We start from the raw sequence: 19,508 nt of genomic DNA, 5'->3' as shown, positions 1-19,508 counted from the left end.
ACAAAAAAGGTGGGGGTGTATCCATATTCATCAAGAATACCCACACATCCAGGTAAGTGGCAGAGCACAATGCCTCAGAGATCATCCATGTGCAACTAACAACGGGCAAAACTGCAATTCAAATTGTAGCTTGCTACAGATCACCCACCATGACCCAAGACCCCTAATTCCACATTTCTGGAGACGCTGGAAAATATGAAGTTCCAACCAAACGCCCTAATATTGATTGATTTCAATTACCCAAACATTAACCAGGAGAACTACTCCAGTACCAACTCCCTTGCCCAACGCTTCCTAGAATTTATAAACCGAAACGTCCTGGATCAACTGGTCAACACCCCCACCAGAGGTGACAACATATTGGACCTGGTCATCACCAACATGGGTGACCGGTGCTCTACACCGGAGGTCAAACCCTCGCTGGTTAGATCAGACCATAGACTAATCACTCTGGGTATCCACATTCCACCCCCACCCCCGATCAAGGAAACCACAGTGAAAAGCTTTTCAAAAGCAAACTTCACGTTACTTAAGACAGAGGTGGAAAGGTTCACAGCCCCCATGCTAAAGGACAACGCTGTCCAAGCTGCTGAATCCCTTACAAAGGCACTCTGAGCACCTGCAAGAATGCATGGATCGTGCTACCCCAAGCAAAACGAAGATACACTCCTCCAAGAAAAGGAAACCAGTCTAGTGGACCCCTGCCATAAACGAGCTATACAAAAGGAGGAGGAAACTGGTGCAGAAAGAGTAAAGTCCCAAGAAGGAAAGACATCCCTGATTAGTATCAGCAAGAAACTACGATCCCTCATAAAATCATCCAAGGCTAGCTTCGAAAGAAAAATTACCAAGGACTCCAAAGATAACCACAAAGCGTTCATTAGCTATGTCAAGAACCTAAGTGGAAACTCTCAGATCTGCTCCGAGTTAGCGCAAAATGGCACAAAATACACTGAACCGACTGATATTGCCAACATTCTGGTAAACAGGTTTCGTGAAAACTTCACCCCCACCCCCTAATGTGCCCATAACCATACCAGAAGAATGTAGGGCCCTGGCAGTCATTGACACAGGTTAAAACAGCCCTATCCAAAGCCAAAAATACAGCTTAAATGGGACCAGACGGTGTTCCAGGCTGTATCTTACACAAGCTCCAAAATTAACTAACCCCTCACCTAAACACACTGTTCAAACTCAGCCTCTCTACAGGCTACGTACCCATAGAGTGGTGCAAAGCAACAGTTATCCTGCTCCACAAAGGTGGAGCCACAACGGACCCCAGGAACTATTGCTGTATAAGCCTGACTAGCCTGGTCTGCAAGGCTATGGAGCACATCATCATGGAATTCATTAACAGAGACATTGGGAACCTTTAAACACTGGACCCTACTCAGTTTGGCTTTAAGGGCAGATCATGCCTCCCAAAACTGGTGGACTACTTTGAGACGGTTAACACAGCTTTAGACAAGGGAAAGGAGGTCCACACAGCCTACCCAGACCTCACAAAGGCTTTCGACACCATTCCCCATTCTGGTATTAGACAAGCTCATCAGCCTGAATATAAACCCCTACGTCACGAGATGGGTTGCCAATTGTCTCACAGACAGAACCCACACGGTAAGAGTTGCAAGGCTCTAGGTCCGACTCTAAACCAGTTACAAGTGGCGTCCCCCAGGGCTCAGTCCTGGGACCCCTCCTGTTCAGTATACACTTCTCAGAGGTAAAGGCAAGCACAGGAGGACTATGGCTGACCAAGTTCGCAGACTACTGCAAACTGGGGGCCATAATTGACTCTCCAGCTGATAAGACATCCTCCAGAAGGGTCTCACAGAGACAGATACCTGGTGTCAAAATCATGGCCTCAAGCTAAATGCTCAAAGTGCATAGTCATCCCCTTTGGGGAAAAAAAGTATCCGCGAACTACCACATACGTGGTAGTCCCCTAAATACAGAAAATGTAATAAGGGATCTGGGGACCCAAGTAGATAGTAATCTCCTTTGATGATCATATTGCCAAGGTGGTTAGAAAATCTTCTATGTGGCCACCTAATCACAAAAGGTTTTGCATCTAGAACAAAAGGTTATTGTGCCCCTCTACTCATCAGAGGCAGAGTACAGCGCCCCATTTGGGATGTACCTTACAAGACACCTGCAACAGCTGGAAAGACCACAGAAGTACCTCACCAAGAGGGTTACTGGTCTCAAACATAAGCCCTATGCAGCCCGATTGAAGAAACTCCAGCTGTACTCTGTTGCATACCGCTTACTCAGAGGTGATCTATGCCTGACATACAAGGCCATCACCAACCCAGAACTGATGGACTTGCTCCACCTAAAAAAAAACGCATCAGAGAGTCACACGCTCTAGGGATCTAAACCTCACCACAACGATAAATAGGACGCGCTGGAAGGATAGATTCCTGCCCCAGAGACTCCTCCTGCTTTGGAACAGGATTCCAAATCTACATTAGGCAGAGCCGCTCACTAACACTCAAGAGAAACCTTGACGAGTGGATGGGAAAAGTACAGTTTTGTACCTACCATAAATGTAGATGTTAGAGTGTATTCACTGCTGCAGTCATTACACTTGGGTTATCCTGCCGTCAGGCGGTCCCAGTTATCCTGTCGTCAGGCAGTCCCGCAGTCAGCCAGAGTTCCAAAGTCTTGGTCCGGCGTCGGTTGCTGTCGCTTCTTCCCTGACATCAGTGTGCCAGGGGTATGCAAGATGCAGCAGACGCCATTTTCTTCAGTTTTTCTTGCCCCAGATGTCAGGTGCCCCCAAATAGGTAGGCAATATATATTGCTAATAAAACATACATAAAAAGTAAAACCAAAACCTTCAGTTACCAGCAAATACACCACATAGGCAGTATAGGGTAGAAAGGTATACATAAGTCCCAGCTAAGAAAGAGGGGAAGGAGGGAGGGTAACCTGGACTGCAGCAGTGAATACACTAACATCTACATTTATAGTAGGAACAAAACTGTACTATGTTCATCGTGTTTCACTACTGCAGTCATTACACTTGGGTTGAATCCCAAAGCTGAGGTAGGGTGGCTGGTTCTATAGAGGATTTGGGGTGGCATTGAGGCCCTGCAGCACTGCAGTGGCAAAGCCAGCTCTGGATTTAGAATAAAGAGGCAAGTGATCATGTTTGGTAAAGTTGTGCACTGAACTCCAAGTTGCAGCTTCTAAGATATCTTTGGTAGGTAGTCCTCTAAGGTAGGCAGTTGAAGTGGCTGTTGCCCTGGTAGAATGTGGCCTAATGTTGGTAGGTACAGTTTTCCCATGCTGTGTGTAGCAGAAACGGATACAGTGTCCTATCCACTTTGAAATGGTCTGCTTTGAAATAGCCTTTCCCTGTGATCCTGCAGCATATGCTACAAACAATTGCTCAGTTTTCCTGAAAACTTTTGTTTTGTCCAAGTAGAAACGTAACCGTGTATATCCAATGAATGCAGAAGTCTCTCCCCTTTATTCTGGGGATTTGGATAAAAGGTTGGCAAGTGAATAGTTTGGTTAAGAGCCACACTGGATACCACCTTTGGCATAAATGAAGGGTTTGTTCTTAAAGAAACCCTGTCTTGGTGAAAAATGATGAAGGGCTCCACTGCCATTAGTGCCTGTAACTGAGACTCTTTGTGCTGAAGTTATTGCCAGAAGCAGAGCAGTTTTCCATGACACATTTTAATTCTGCTGAATTGGCTGGCTCAAAAGGAGGTAAAGTTAGTTTTTCCAAGACAAAATTGAGGTCCCAAGTTGGAGTTGGTGCTCTCCGGGGCGGTCTCATGTTTTTAGCCCCTCCGAGGTACTGTTTTAGCAATGGATGAGAGAAAATAGGAGGATCTGTGTTGTAATGAGCTGAGATGGCAGAGGCGTGGATCTTAATGGATGAAAAGGATAGGCCTTTGTCCAGCATCTCAGTTAAGTATTGTAATATCTGAGGAATATTTGGGACAAGAGGGTCAAAACTTTGAGCCTGGTTCCAGGCACAGAATCTCTTCCACTTTTCTGAATAGGATTTCCTGGTGCTAGGCCTCCTGGCCTCAAAAATGACATCCATAACAGCTTTAGAGAGAGGTGTTGTCTGCTTGACTAAGGAATCTGCCATGCAGCCAGGTTTAAGGTTTTGAGCTGGCTGTGCAGGATCTGATTGTTTTGAGTCAGAAGTGGAATTTGAGGTAAAAGCCATGGTGGGCCTTGAGCTAAGTTCTTTAAGATTGGGTACCAGTGCTGGTGTGGCCAGTCTGGGGCAATCAGGATCATTTTTGGCTTTTAGGAGTTCCTTTGAGATGAGAGGCAGTGGTGGGAAGGCATAAACATTTAGGCTTTTCCAGCTGAATGAAAGAGCAACCACTTTCCATGCTTGTGTGTGGTAAGTCCTTGTGCAGAATTTCTGTAGTTGGCAATTCATCGGGGAGGCAAAAATATCAATGTCTGGGCTCCCCCATTTTTGTGTTATCATGCTGAATACTTGTGGATTTAACTTCCACTCGTAAGGATCCATGATGTTTCTGCTTAAGTCGTCAGCCAGAGTATTTTTCTTTCCTGGCAGGAATTGTGCTCGCAGATGAACTTGATAGGTTAGAGCTGTGTTCCACAAGGTCATGGCTTGTCTGCAGAGGGGATAATAACAACTTCCCCCTTGCTTGTTTATGTACCACATAATTGTGGTATTGTCTGTCTTTAGTAATAGTTGTCCTGGATGCAGAAGGTCCTTGAAAGCTGTTAGGGCATTTTGTACAGCTAGCATCTTTTTTTGATTGAAGTGAAGATGCATTTGGTCTGCGGACCACTTACCCTGAATACATTTTCCTGCCATGTGTGCTCCCCAGGTGTAATCCGAAGCATCTGTTGTTAGTGTCTGCCTGGCTGTGGGTAGAGTGAAAGGCTGTCCCTTGTTGAGGTGACATGCCTGTGCCCACCATCAAAACTCCTGTTGTAGTCAGGGAAAAAGTGGTATTACTGCTTCCAAACTGTGACAGTGCTGAGTCACAACACTTTTTAGGTACCATTGTAATTTCCTCATATGCAGTCTGGCATATGGTATTAGTAGTATGCAGGATGCCATGAACCCCAAGGTCTGCAGAATTTTTCTTGCAGGGAGTTGGGTCTTTGTTGCCATCAATTGAAAGTACTGAGTCAGTTGTCCTTGCTTATCTGGCGTGAGAAGCCATCTGGGCCGTTGTACTTAAGCTGGCACCCAGGAATATTATCTCTTGTGAGGGCACTAGCTTTGACTTCTTTTCATTTACTGTGTACCCTAGGCAAATTAGCAATCTTTTTACAAATGCCAGATGCTTTAAAAGTATGTCCTTGCTCTCTGCTTGAATGAGGCAGTCGTCCAAGTATGGATATATTTGAATTCCTTTTTGTCTACAAAATGCAATTACTGGTGCCAGGCATTTTGTGAAGACCCTGGGCGCAGTAGATAAGCCAAAGGGCAGTGCAGATAATTGATAATGCATTGAACCAGCAATGAATCTGAGGTATCTTCTGCAATTTTGTCTGATAGGGACATGCAGGTATGCCTCTCTGAAGTCCAAAGTAACAAGCCAAGCCTTCTTGCTCAGCATGGGAAGAAGCTGCTGTAGTGTCAACATTTTGAATTTCGGAACATCCAGGTACGTATTTAGAGTAGAAAGGTCCAGTATGGGTCTCCAGGCTTTGTCCTTTCTCGGGACCAGGAAAAGTCTTGAGTAAAATCCTTGTCCTTGTTCCTGTTGTGGCACTTTTTGAATAGCTCTCATGTCCATGAGTGCTCTAAATTTGTTTTCGTGCCTCTGCCCATTGATTTTGTGGCAGGTCTGGCATTCCTTTTAGCCTTGGTAGAGTGTGAAAGTGGAACCTGTAACCCTGTGACAATATTCAGAACCCATTTGTTTTGGGTGATTGTACGCCAATTTTGTGAAAAAAGTGCTAGTTTTCTCCCTAAGGGAGCTGCCAAAAGGCAAGTGCTTGGCATTTAAAGGGGGAAGTCATTGGGACTGTTTCCTATAAGGTTGTGATTTGTCTTCCCCTCCTTTTGGGGTTGAAGCACCCCACTGTCGTGGTCTGTAAGAACCTTGGGGCTGAGATCTGCCTCTTGGGCGTCTGTATCTGCCTCTTTGTGGTCTGACACCGGAAAGGACCAATTTTTTGAAGGCCAATTTCTGCTAAATCGAGGTGGCTGCACCTGTAAGAAATCCTTCACTGTTTGCATAGATTTTGCCTTATCCTCCATTTTCTTTAATACCTCTTCTGTCTTAACACCAAATAAAATATCCTGCTGTAAAGGAACATCCAATAATTTTGCCTTAACATGACAAGGTAAACCTTGTTCTTTTAACCAAGCATGCCTTCGAATCACAGATCCTGTAACTGCTGCTCTACAAGAAGCCTCTAATGAATCAAAACTACATTGCAGAGTATGTTTTCCCACTTGTTCAGCTGCATGCAATAAATCCTGCATTTCCTTAGTCAGGATGTTCTGAACTTGTAAGCATTTTCTGTTTTAACAGAGACAGTAAATATTGTTGGTATTTAAGCATGTGAAACTGGCAATTTAAAGCTCTCACTGCTAAAGTTGCAGAAGTGTAAACTTTCTTCCCCCATCTGTCTAATGCTCTAGAATCCCTGTCAGAGGGGACTGGATTTTTAGCTGTGGAAGCCTTTACACCTTTAGGATCCTGGGAAATAGTTTCTGGGTCAGCAAAGTACAGTTTTGTACCTACCATAAATGTAGATGTTCGAGTGCACACACTGCTGCAGTCATTACACTTGGGTTATCCTGCCGTCAGGCGGGTCCTCGGTCGGCCGAATTCCAAAGTCTTGGTCCGGCGTCGGTTGTCGTCGCTTCTTCCCGGACGTCAGAGCGGCAGGGGTATAAAAGAGGCAGCCAACGCCATTTTCTTCAGTTTTTCTTGCCCCAGATGTCAGGTGCCCCCAAATAGGCAGGCAATACATGATGTTATGCAAACTTACATAAGTAGATAAAACCAATCAGTAGTTGCAAGCAAATACACCATATAGGAGTACCCCAAGTTGGATGTATGCTAGAGGTGTTTGTCATAAGCCCTGTCCTGAGAGGGGATGGAGGGAGGGAAACCTGGACTGCAGCAGTATGTGCACTCGAACATCTACATTTTTGGTAGATACAAAACTGTACTATGTTCATCGTGCCATACTGCTGCAGTCATTACACTTGGGTGAATCCCAAAGCTATGGAAGGGAGGCTGGTATTAGGCTGAATTAGGAGGGGCTAGAATGCCCTGCAGGACTACGGTGGCAAAGCCCGCTCTAGATTTAGAGAATAGTGGCAGGTGGTAGTGCTTGGTAAAAGTGTGCACTGAACTCCAAGTAGCTGCTTCCAAAATGTCCCTGGTTGGGACCACCCTGAAATATGCTGCTGAGGTAGCTGTTGCCCTGGTGGAGTGTGACCTGATGTCTCCTGGCACTGTTTTCCCATGAAATGAGTAACAAAAGCAGATGCAGTGGGCTATCCATTTTGAAATAGTCTGTTTGGAAATAGCCTTTCCTTGAACACCAGCAACATAAGACACAAAAAGTTGTTCAGATTTTCTGAATGACTTTGTCCTGTCCAGATAGTATCGAAGTTGTCTGTGAATGTCCAAGGAGTGAAGTAGTCTCTCCCCTTTATTCTGGGGGTTTGGATAAAAGGTAGGTAAATGGATAGCCTGATTCAAAGCCACACTGGATACTACCTTAGGCATGAAGGTAGGGTTGGTACGTAAAGAGACTCTGTCCTGATGAAAAATGAGGAAAGGTTGCACTGCCATAAGGGCCTGTAGCTCTGAAACCCTGCGTGCTGAGGTAATAGCCAAAAGCAGAGCGGTTTTCCGTGACAAGTATTGCAGCTCTGCTGAGGAGGCAGGCTCGAAAGGAGGTAATGTCAATTTTTCCAGTACGAAGTTAAGATCCCAAGCTGGAGCTGGTGGATTTCGTGGGGGCCTTATATTTTTTGCCCCTCTGAGGAACCGTCTTAGTAAAGGATGTGAGAATAAGGGAGGATCCGTATTGTATTGTGCTGAAATAGCAGAGGCATGGATTTTGATGGATGAGAAGGAAAGGCCACTGTTTAACATGTCCGCTAGGTACTGTAGAATCTGAGGTATATTTAATATCCAAGGATTTAGGCCTTTTGCTTGGTTCCATGCACAAAATCGCTTCCATTTGGCTGAGTAAGCTTTTCTGGTACTGGGTCTCCTGGCCTCCAAGATGACATTCTGGACCTCCTTTGAGAGGAGTGTAGATTGATATGTTAAGGTATTTTCCATGCAGCTAGATTTAGTGTCCTGAGCCGACTGTGGAGGATCTTGTAATTTTGCCGAGAACAGAAGTGGGAATTGAGGTAGGATCCAAGGTGGTGAATGAGATAGGCTCTTTAGGAGTGGGTACCAGTGCTGACGAGGCCAGTCTGGAGCAATGAGAATCATATGTGGCCTCTCTGCTCTGACCTTTAGTAAAACTTTTGTCAGTAGAGGTGGGAAGGCATAGGTTGTCAATGTTATCCAACTGATAGAGCGTCCACTTTCCAGGCCTGTGGATGATAGGTCCTTGTGCAGAATTTTTTCAGCTGGTAATTGCTGTGGGAGGCAAATAGATCTATGTCTGGCTGTCCCCATTTTCATGCTATCATTGAGAATACTTGATGGTGTAACTCCCACTCGTGAGGATCTGTCATATTTCTGCTTAATTTGTCTGCAAGAATGTTTTCCTTTCCTGGCAGGAATTGCGCTTGTAGCTGTACTTGTGAGGCCAATGCTGTGTTCCACAGGGTCATTGCCTGTCTGCACAGGGGGTAGGAATGTGTGCCTCCCTGTTTATGTACCACATAACTGTGGTGTTGTCTGTTCTTAATAGTTGACCTGGATGCAATAGGTCCTTGAAGGCTGTAAGAGCATTTTGTACTGCTAGCATCTCCTTCTGGTTGATGTGAAGGTGCATGTGTTTTTGAGACCACCTTCCTTGATTGCACTGACCTGCCACGTGTGCTCCCCCAGGCGTAGTCTGAAGCATCTGTTGTGATGGTTTGATTTGCTTGAGGTACGCAGAAAGGGAGACCCGTGTTTCTTTGGCATGCTTGAGCCCACCACAAAAATTCCTTTTGAAGGCATGGAATGAGTGGTATAATTGTTTCCAGGCTGTGTTTGTGTTGAGACCATAAGTTTTTCAGGTACCATTGTAGTTTCCTCATATGCAGCTTTGCAAATGGTATTAGTAGAATGCAGGATGCCATGAACCCCAAAGCCTGCAGGATTTTCCTTGCAGTAAGCTGGATTAAAGTTGTAATTTTTCTGAAATATTGAGACAGTTGCCTTTGCTTGTCTGGCATGAGATGAATCATCTGGGCCGTTGTATTTAAGCTGGCACCCAGGAATATTATCTGTTGTGAGGTTATCAGTTTTGATTTCTTTTTGTTTACTGTGTACCCTAGGCAATTTAACATTTTTATTACAAACGCCAAATGCTGTAGTAGAACGTCCTTGCTGTCCGCTTGGATCAGGCAGTCATCCAGATATGGGTAGATCTGTATTCCTCGTTGTCTGCAAAATGCAATTACTGATGCCAGGCATTTCGTAAATACTCCGGGCGCAGTAGATGAGCCAAAGGGCAATGCAGAGAATTGATAATGCGTTGTACGTGCAAGAAATCTAAGGTATTTTCTGCAATCTTGTCCGATAGGGACATGCAGGTATGCCTCCTTGAGGTCAAACGTTACCAGCCAAGACTCCTTGCCCAACATGGGAAGAAGCTGCTGTAATGTGAGCATCTTGAATTTTGGTACCTCTAAGTACGTGTTCAGGATAGATAGGTCTAAGATGGGTCTCCAGTCTTTGTCCTTCCTTGGTACCAGAAATGGTCTTGAATAAAAACCTTGACCTTGTTCTTTTGTAGGTACCTTTTGAATTGCTTTCATATCCATGAGAGCGGAAATTTGTTTTTGTGCCTCTGCCCATTGATTTGTGGCAGGTTTGGCATGCCTTTCATTTTTGAAAGGGTATGAAAGTGGAATCTGTAGCCTCTGTTTATGATGTCCAGAATCCATTTGTCCTGTGTAATGTGCCAATTGTCTGAAATTAAGGCCAGTTTTCCGCCCAAAGGTGCTGCCATTGAATGTTTGTTTGGCAGGCGTAGGGGGAAGTCATTGAGCTTGCTTCCTGAATGGTTGAGGCCTTTCTTCTCCACCTCTTGCAGTTGTTTGCCACTGTCTAGGCCTGTAAGAACCTTGTGGTTGTCCTCTGCCCCTGGGGCGTCTGTACCTACCCCTTTGGGGTCTGTCAGTGGTTGGAAAGGACCAGTTTTTTGATGGCCAGTTTCTGCTAAAGCGAGGAGGTTGTACCTGCAAGAAATCTTTAACTGTTTGCATAGATTTTGCCTTTTCTTCCATTTTCTTTAAAACCTCCTCTGCTTTGACACCAAATAATACATCCTTTTGCAATGGTGCATCCAATAACTTTGCTTTTACATGATCTGGTAAGGTTTGCTCTTTTAGCCAAGCATGTCTACGTATCACAGAGCCGGTGACAGCTGCTCTACATGAGGCCTCCAATGAATCAAAACCACACTGTAAAGTATGTTTTCCCACTTGTTCTGCTCCATGCAATAAATCCTGCATCGCTTTTAAATCTGGTTGATTTGTTTGTGTCATCTTAAGTTTCAATTGGGAGATCAAAAACTGCTGGTATTTTAGCATGTGAAATTGGCAGTTTAATGCCCTCCTGGCTAAAGTGGCAGAAGTATACACCTTCTTCCCCCATCTTTCTAATGCTCTGGAATCTCTTTCAAGAAGGTAAAGGATTTTTAGCAGTAGAGGCCTTAATCCCCTTAGGACCCTGTGAAATGGTTTCTGGGTCAGCAGCAGGGCTTTTATATAAAAACTAGTGGAAATCAGGGACCCGATAGTATCCATCTGGTTTAACTGGGGCAGGAGGCAAGGAGTCTGGATTCAGACTGGCTTCTGCAAAAACATCATCCAAAATATCGAAAACCGGAGGAATAGCAAGGGGCCTATGCGGAGGAAGAAGGAGAAACTCCCAGAGCCTTTTCTTAGAATCTGAGTAATCCTGTCCTTCCCAGTGGAAGTGTTCCCTCAAGGTATGCAAAGTTTCCCCAAAAGAATAGTCCTCTTGGGGGGGGGGACCGAGGGAATTGATTCCTCTGCATCAGAGTCTTCATAACCTGAGGTAATGGAAGCTTGATCTGAGGAAGGGTAGTCTTCCTCCAACCTGGGTCTTTTTTCTAAGGGGGGCTGAGAACCCCTGATAAGAGTAATTAAATCCTCAGCCATCTTGAGCATCTGCTTTTTAGGCATGGGTTGCTGAGGGGGTCTGAGGACCCCGTTTCCCAATTTTCATAGGGGCTTTAGATTTTGAGTAAGATTTAATGGTAACAGAAGTAGGCTTGAAAACGCCTTCAGAAACTGAAGGCCTAGCTAAAATTTCTGGTTCCCCGCCAAGAGTGGCGTCCGTGTCTAGAGAGGTAATCGGCTCCGGAGGGCCTGCAACTTCAGATTGAGAGGTCGCCGGTAAAATAGATTCAGCGGTAGTCAGGGGCTGCGAAGGCGCCTCACTGAGAACTGGAGATCTGGTGGCAGGCCTAAGCGTGGTCTCTGTTTTGGGCCTCGGATGCCTATCTTATTATTTGCGTTTTTTCATTAAGCCTGGTGTCAGTATATCTGACATGCTGTAGTTAAATTTTTTGCCAAAATAATGAAGGGCGAATTCCGCCCGATATTTTATAGTGCGTTTATTGAACCTAGCACAAAAACAGCAGCCCGAGACGTTGTGGTCTGGGTCTAGGCAAGGAATACAGTATGAGTGAAAATCCTTATGCGGTATTTGCTTCCCACAAGAAATGCAATTATTAACTTTGTCTGACATCGGTCTGAGGCAAGAAAAGTTTCCCCAACGGGGTACTTAGCTTTAGAGGACACTTCGGCTGAAATCCTTTTCGGAAATCTCAGGAGCTGGCCGACCGGCACTTGCGAACTGCTTCTGCTTCGGGCACCGCACGGCAAGAAAGACTGAAGAAAATGGCGTCGCCTGCCTCTTGTACACCCCTGCCGCTCTGACGTCAGGGAAGAAGCGACGACAACCGACGCCAGACCAAGACTTTGGAATTCGGGCGATCGAGGACCTGCCTGACGGCAGGATAACCCAAATGTAATGACTGCAGCAGTATAGCACGATGAACATCAGGGTTTTTATAAAGAAATTTGAGAGAGTCAGGGACTCTGTAGTATCTGTCTGGCTTGACTGGAGCAGGGGGCAAAGAATCAGGATTTAAACTGGATTCAGAGAACACATCATCCACAATATCTAACACTGGCGGAATAGCAAGGGGCCTGTGCTGAGGCAATAAAATAAAGTCTCTGAGCCTTTTCTTGGATTCCGAGTAATCCTGGCCCTCCCAATGGAAATGCTCCCTCATGGTACGTAAAGTTTCCCCAAAAGAGTAATCCTCAGGAGGAGAGGCTGAAGGAATTGATTCTTCAGCATCAGAGTCCTCATAGGGGGGTAAAGAGTATCCCTGGTCTGAAGAGGAATCAGAAGAAATGGAAACCTGGTCAGAGGAATCATAGTCTGTATCCTGCCTAGGCCTTTTATCAGGAGGGGGGTGGGAACCCCTGATCAGAGTAATTAAGTCTTCAGCCATTTTGAGCATCTATTTTTTAGGCATGGAGGCCTGTCCAGGTGAATGCTGTACTTGCTTCTTTGTCTTTAATGGAGTTTTAGACTTGGCTGTAGTTTTGATGGTAAGCAGTGAAGGCCTGAAAACACCCTCAGAAGCCGATGCCTGCTCAGTGGCTCCAGACCCATCTGAGGGGTTAGTTTCCATAGGCCCAATACCTTGAGTTTCCAGAGGCCTTGACATCTCCACGTGGGAGTCGGAGACGGCCTGTGGCTCTGAGGTAGCGGGTGTCAGGGGCTGTGAAAGCGCCTCACTGAGAACCGGCGAACCAGCGACTGGCCTAGAAGAGGCTTCATAGTCAGTTTTCGGCCTCGGATGCCTGTCCTTATCCTTGTCTTTGCGTTTTTTGTGTATTCCAGTCGGTTGTTCCAACGGCATGGTATAATTGAACCTTTAGCCAAAGTAATAGCGAGCAAAGTCAAACAGACGTTTAATAGTGCGCTTGTTAAACCTAGCACAAAACCGACTAGTGACGTCATGGTCTGGGCCTAGGCATGGAATACAGTAAGAATGGAAATCCTTAGGAGGTATTTGATTCCCACAAGAAATACAATTATTAACTTTTACTGACAAAGGTCTGAGGCAAGAAAAAGTTTCCCCAACGAAGTACTTAGCTTTACTGAAAACTTCGGTTCTGAAATTCGAAATCGAAAATCTCAGAAGTCAGCCGACCCGCACTTGCGAACTGCTTTTGCTTCGGGCACCACGCGGCAAGACTGAAGAAAATGGCATTGGCTGCATATTATATACCCCTGGCGCACTGACGTCAGGGAAGAAGCGACAGCAACTGACGACGGACCAAGACTTTGGAACTCTGGCCGACTGCGGGACTGCCTGACGGCAGGATAACCCAAGTGTAATGACTGCAGCAGTGAAAGATGAACATCAGAAAATTTACCTCGGGATCACTGCAGTGCCTCTACTGGACAGAGGCACAGTGAACTAATGGCTCTGCTGGACCGAGGTACAAGGAACTAATCTAAGGGGGCGGCGAAAGCCAACACATTCTGGCTAGGCTTATAGATGCCCTCGGGCAGATAGCTTAGCACTTGCCTATGAAGCAGCTCGTGCCAGCCAAAAACTCTCGAGATAAGCTTTTATCCATAGTGCCCCTCTCCCGGTTACCTCAGATCGAGTTTGCCCATGATAGGAAAGCAGAGGCTTTTTCTGAACAGAAATCCTATAAACAGGATTAGGACCCAATCCGATCCTCCAGAAGCCTCTGGAGGGGAAAGGTGGGTGGGACGTAATGAATATATGAAGATGAACACAGATGGAATGTTATGGTAAGAACATAACTTCTTTATCTGATGTTAATCTTCATTCATTCCTTGCTGATGAACATAGTCCTTAGCTACTTTATGTCCTGGGAGGCCCTTATGGAAGAATGTTCCTGAGTACCACTGAACCAAAGGATGCTTTTCCCCTGGAGACCAGGTCCAATTTGTAATGAATAACAAAGGGGAGTAGACCAGGTTGCAGCTGCACAGATATCATCCACTGACGCCCTTGAATGAAAAGCAGAGGTTGCCATTGATCTGGTTGCGTGTGCTTTGACCTTGCTTGGTAGAGGAATGTTATTCTTTTGGCAAATGAAGGCTATACAGTTTCTCGACAACTTAGATAAGGTCACTTTAGAAACACCAGGTATCTCTCAGTGAGACCCTTTTGGAGGATGTCTATCAGCTGGACAGTCAATTATGGTCCAAATTTTGGACCTGAAAAAGACACAAACTGGTCTGATTTACGTACTAGTTCTGTTCTGTGCAGATAAAAATGTCATTGTCTTTGTAGATCCAACAAATGAAGGCAGTATTTCCCTTTATTCGAAAAGTTTGGAAAAAGACAGGAAAGGTCAACAATCTGGTTAACTGTCAATTCTGAGATCATTTTTGGAAGGAAGGAGGGGTTAGTCCGGAGCGATACTCTGTCTCTATGAAAGATCATACAAGGACATTTGATACACAAGGCCTGAAGCTCAGATATGCTTCTAGCTGAAGTTATGGCTAGTTAGTGGCTTCCAGGTCAAAAACTGCTATCACAAGAATCTGCAGGTTCAAAATGTGGTTGTGTCAGATTGTAGCACCAGTGTTAAATCCAAAGGGTCAATCAGTTTTGAAAAGTGGTCTGATGTGACAGACCCCTTTTAAAAAGGTTTGGCAGAGGCGATGGGAGATCAGGGATGAATCTTGGAAACTGTTGTGAAAGTTTGAAATTGCAGCCAAATGGACTTCAATTGTGGAGGCTGCCGCTCCTGACTAGAAGGTTTGAGAGATAATCTAAAACCAAAGTAAAGGGAGCTGAGCAAGGATCTAGTTTCTTTGGTTGGGACCAAATAAGAAATCTTCCATTTGCTGAGACAGATTTTTCTGGTGGATGGTTTATATAGACAGAAGAATATCACGTACAGGAGAGGAAAGGTTACTCTGCCTATTACCGAAAGTGGAGAAACCAAGCTGTCAGTTTGAGACTGGGAAGGTTGGGATGCATCAACCCTTGCGGATGCGAGATCAGTTCTGGAGTTGGATCCAGAATCCAGGGCTGGTGTGCTAGGTGAGGCCAAAGGAAGGGAAACCATATTTGTCGTGGCCAGTAAGAGGGATGCATCAACCCTTGCGGATGCAAGATCAGTTCTGGAGTTGGATCCAGAATCCAGGGCTGCTGTGCTAGGTGAGGCCAAAGGAAGGGAAACCATATCTGTTGTGGCCAGTAAGAGGCAAAGACAATTACCTTGCTTCTCAGATGAAGAGCCTTCTTTAAGAACAAGGGGAATCATAGGGAAGGGAGGGAAGGCATACAGAATTTCCGTGGACCAATTGTGTAACAGAGTCCCTCAGGGATTCCCCCTGTGGGGGGATTAAAGCAAAGTAGCTGCTGCATTTGTTTAGTGGGGAAGCAAAAAGATTGCAGCAGGGCTGACCACAGAGGCTGAAAATCTTCGCCACCATGACTGGATTGAGGGACCACTCGTGAGGCAGTAGGATACATCTGCTCAGCTCGTCTATAATCACTTTAGAAACCTCTGGAATATGCATTGCTGTCAGAAAGAGGTTGGAAGCTATCACCCATTGCCAGATTCCCATGGTCTCTCGATACGTGTAGGACTTGGTTCCCCCTTGTTTGTTGATGTACCAGACTACTGACATGTTGGACTGTATAGCAACTGTCCCTGACAGAAGGGTGGAATGAAATGCTTGCAATGCTAGAAGCACTACCCTCAGTTCTAGGACACTAATATGCAAACTGGTGTCTATGTCTGACCAAGTACTTAGGACAGTCTCCCCTTGGTAAAGCCCCCCCCCCCACCCTATCAAGGAAGCATCCGTGGTCACTGTGGCCCTGGGCTGAGGTGGGCAGAAGGGGCAACTCCAGAGCTCTTCATCCTCCTTCATCCAGCACATTAGATCCTGTTTGCATCGTTGAGTTATATGTATCTGAAAGGACAATGGGTGGTGCAAGGGATACAACCGTGTCAGCAAGAGCCATTGGAGGATTCGCATGTGTAGTCTTGCTAAAGGCACTATGGTAATTGATGCTGCCATAGAGCCCAGGAATTGAACTGCCCAAGCATGGACTAGGTTTTGATCACCTGGACCTGGGACTTTATCCTGTGTAATCTGTGGTCCAGAAGAGAGACTAGGTAAGCATGTCTATTGAAAACTGTCCCTATAAATCCCAAGGTTTGAGAGGGGAATCAAGTTGCACTTTCCCCAGTTTACTGAGATTCCCAGGGATTATGCTAGTTTGAGTGTGTAGTTTAGAGCTATCTCCAAGTAGACGCTTGGTAGGGGCGGTGAGGAGCCAATTGTCTAAATATGGAAAACACCTGGAATCCTTTAAGTCTCAATTGAGCTGTTACCACTGCCATGCACTTGGCGAACACTCTGCAGGCTGTAGAGAGTCCAAAGGGTAGAGAGCGGAATTGGAAGCGACTGGCTCCTAGCCGGAAGCGATGGAATCTTCTGGAGCTCTTGTCCATTTTTATGTGGTTAATACGCATCCTGAAGATCTACTGAGCACATCCAATAATCTTTCTCCAAGAATGGAAGGATAGACTGAACCATGACCATCCGGAACTTTTCCTGTTTGACAATTTTTTTCAGGATGCCGAGATCTAGAATTGGTCTCAAGTTCCCTGTCTTTTTTGGCACTAAAAAGAATCTTGGTTAGAATCATGGATCCTATCCGGTCTGGTGGGACTGTCTGGATGACTTTTTTGAAGCAGCTTTTGTATTTCTCGAGCTGCTGTCTCCCTTTCACTGGGTGGAACGTCAGGAATTCGTCTTGAAGACTTTGGGTAAAGATTGAATGGGATGTGATCACCTCTGGTTATGATCCGCTGCACCCAAGAATCTGAAGTTATTGTCAGCCAGACAGAAAGGGGCAGAGAAAATTGTCCCCTGGACTGTTACCAGAGGAAAGCAATCAGGACGCTCCTCAGGACAGCTGATAAGGTTGTCCAAAGAAAGTTCTGGATCCCTGGTTATGTGGACCCCCTCTGCCTCTGTAGGGGTGCCTTCCTAAAGAGAGTTACCCCCTCTGCCCCGGAGAGTAAACTCACCATGTGTGTCATAGAAAGGACCCTGAGATTTCTTGTGCCACATCTTTCCACTCCTCTGGTTCCTTGAGTAGGAATGTTGAGAGGTGGAAAAACATACACCCACGGCAGACAGGGTGTTACTGTCCTTTTCACACCTGGCTAATGTGTCTTTAGTTTTGGGCCGAAAAGTGAAGAAGCTTCCACTGGAGCATTCAGAAAGGAAGACCTACAGGGGTCCGCAAAGTCATAGAGGCGCATCCAGATGTGATGTCTCATGGCAACACCCCCCACTCCTTCATTCCACTCTTCAGTCATATGGGAAACACATGGAGGAGTCTGATATGGAATCCAGGGTAGCAAGTTGGGAGGCAACCTTGTCACGTACCTAGTCAGTTTGCTCCTGCAAAGGTTTCGGAGACTAAGTCTCTCTGAAACCTAGTGAAATGTGCCAGGTCAATGATGTCAAAACTCTATTCACTAACCTGTCCACCGCACGAGACTCCTTGTCTGGAGGGGTGGACAGTCTGGCTTTCCTCGTCAAGCTCCTTCTTACTGGCAACCGCCACCACCATAGCGTCTATAGGAAGACCCTCGGACCAGTGTGGATGTTACTCGGGAGAGGATAAAACTTGTCTGGTCTCCGTGCAATTAGTTCAATATTATCAAGACTCTTCCATTCACACTGCATGATGAGTTGAACCAGCTCATCTGCAGGCAGGGTCACCTAGGAAATACAGGGTAGCACGAAAGGTCTGCAGGAATATGGACTCCTCAGAGTAAGGGTTGGCAGACTGTCACCCTTCTGTTTCAGGATTTCTAGGATGTCATCAAATGAGACATCAGGGGCGACTGTGTGAACCCCTCCCCCTTCATCGTAGTCCGTATCCTTGGTGAGGGACTCCTCAGGGGAGTCTATGTGCTTCCTCTTGCACGTCCTCTTACATGGTACCTCTTCAGTGGGAGTTTCTGATGAAGGCTCCTAAGAGATGTCCCAATGCGGTGGTCTGTCAGCTACGGCTTACAGGAAGGACGTATTTGGGGTTCCAATGTCAAAGGTTTACCTAAAGAGACAACAGCGCTCTCCTTTGCCTGGAAAGCAGGTCCGCCTGAAGAGGAATGGGAGCCCGGAACAGAGGACAACCATGGAACCAGGTCACACCCCACTCAGACGAACCCACTCCCAAGGACAAAACCCTAAGGGGGGTGCGGTACAATCAGAACTCCTAGAACCATGGGAGACTGTGCCGTAGGAAAAACATGGTGCTGTACCAGGCACCCCAGAACCTGCAGTTCAGTCCCGAACATGGGGAAGACCCGGACCCAAAATGAGTAAGGCCAAAGGATCAGCTCTGGAACCACGGTGAGATCAACCAGTGGAACCAAAGGCATGGGAACTGTAAAGGGCATTGGTGCTGAGAACTTCAAAGCCTGCAAGGAGGATGACAAGCTGAAGTCCGTGGAGACAGGCTCCCAAGTCGAGATGGGAAGGGAGTTTTGAAAGGTGTAGCAATTCCTCTTGTCATCAGCAGCCGGTCCACAAGAAGCACCAAGGTTAATTCAGAGAGGCTCCTGGTCGATCTAGTAGATATCCCTGATGGGGAGGCAGGATGTTCTATGTTAGAGTGTATTCATTGTTGCAGTCATTACATTTGGGGGTAATCTGCTGGCAGGTTGCCCTCAGTCAGCCTGAATTCCAAAGTCTCGGGTCCTGCGTCAGTTGCCGTCTTCTCTTCCATGATGTCAGGTCGTCAGGGGTATAAAAACATGCAGCAGATGCCATTTTCTTTAGTTTTTCTTGCCCCCGATATATCAGGTGCCCCCAAAAATGTAGCAATACAATATTTTTATATATATACATATACACATATATACATATACAAACACATATATATATATATATATATATATATATATATATACACACACATATATACACACACATATATATATATATATATATATATATATATATATATATATATACACACACATATATATATATATATACACACACATATATATATATATATATATATATATACACACACACATATATATATATATATATACACACACATATATATATATATATATATATATATATATATATATATACACATATATATATATATATATATATATATATATATATATACACACACATATATATATATATATATATATATATATATATATACACATATATATATATATATATATATATATACACACACACATATATATATATATATATATACACACACAAATATATATA

The sequence above is a fragment of the Protopterus annectens genome, chromosome 5.part1 (genome assembly GCF_019279795.1).
Source record: "Protopterus annectens isolate FY-2018-M chromosome 5.part1, PAN1.0, whole genome shotgun sequence".
Classification (NCBI taxonomy): Eukaryota; Metazoa; Chordata; order Ceratodontiformes; family Protopteridae; genus Protopterus; species Protopterus annectens.
This window is presented reverse-complemented; position numbering follows the sequence as displayed.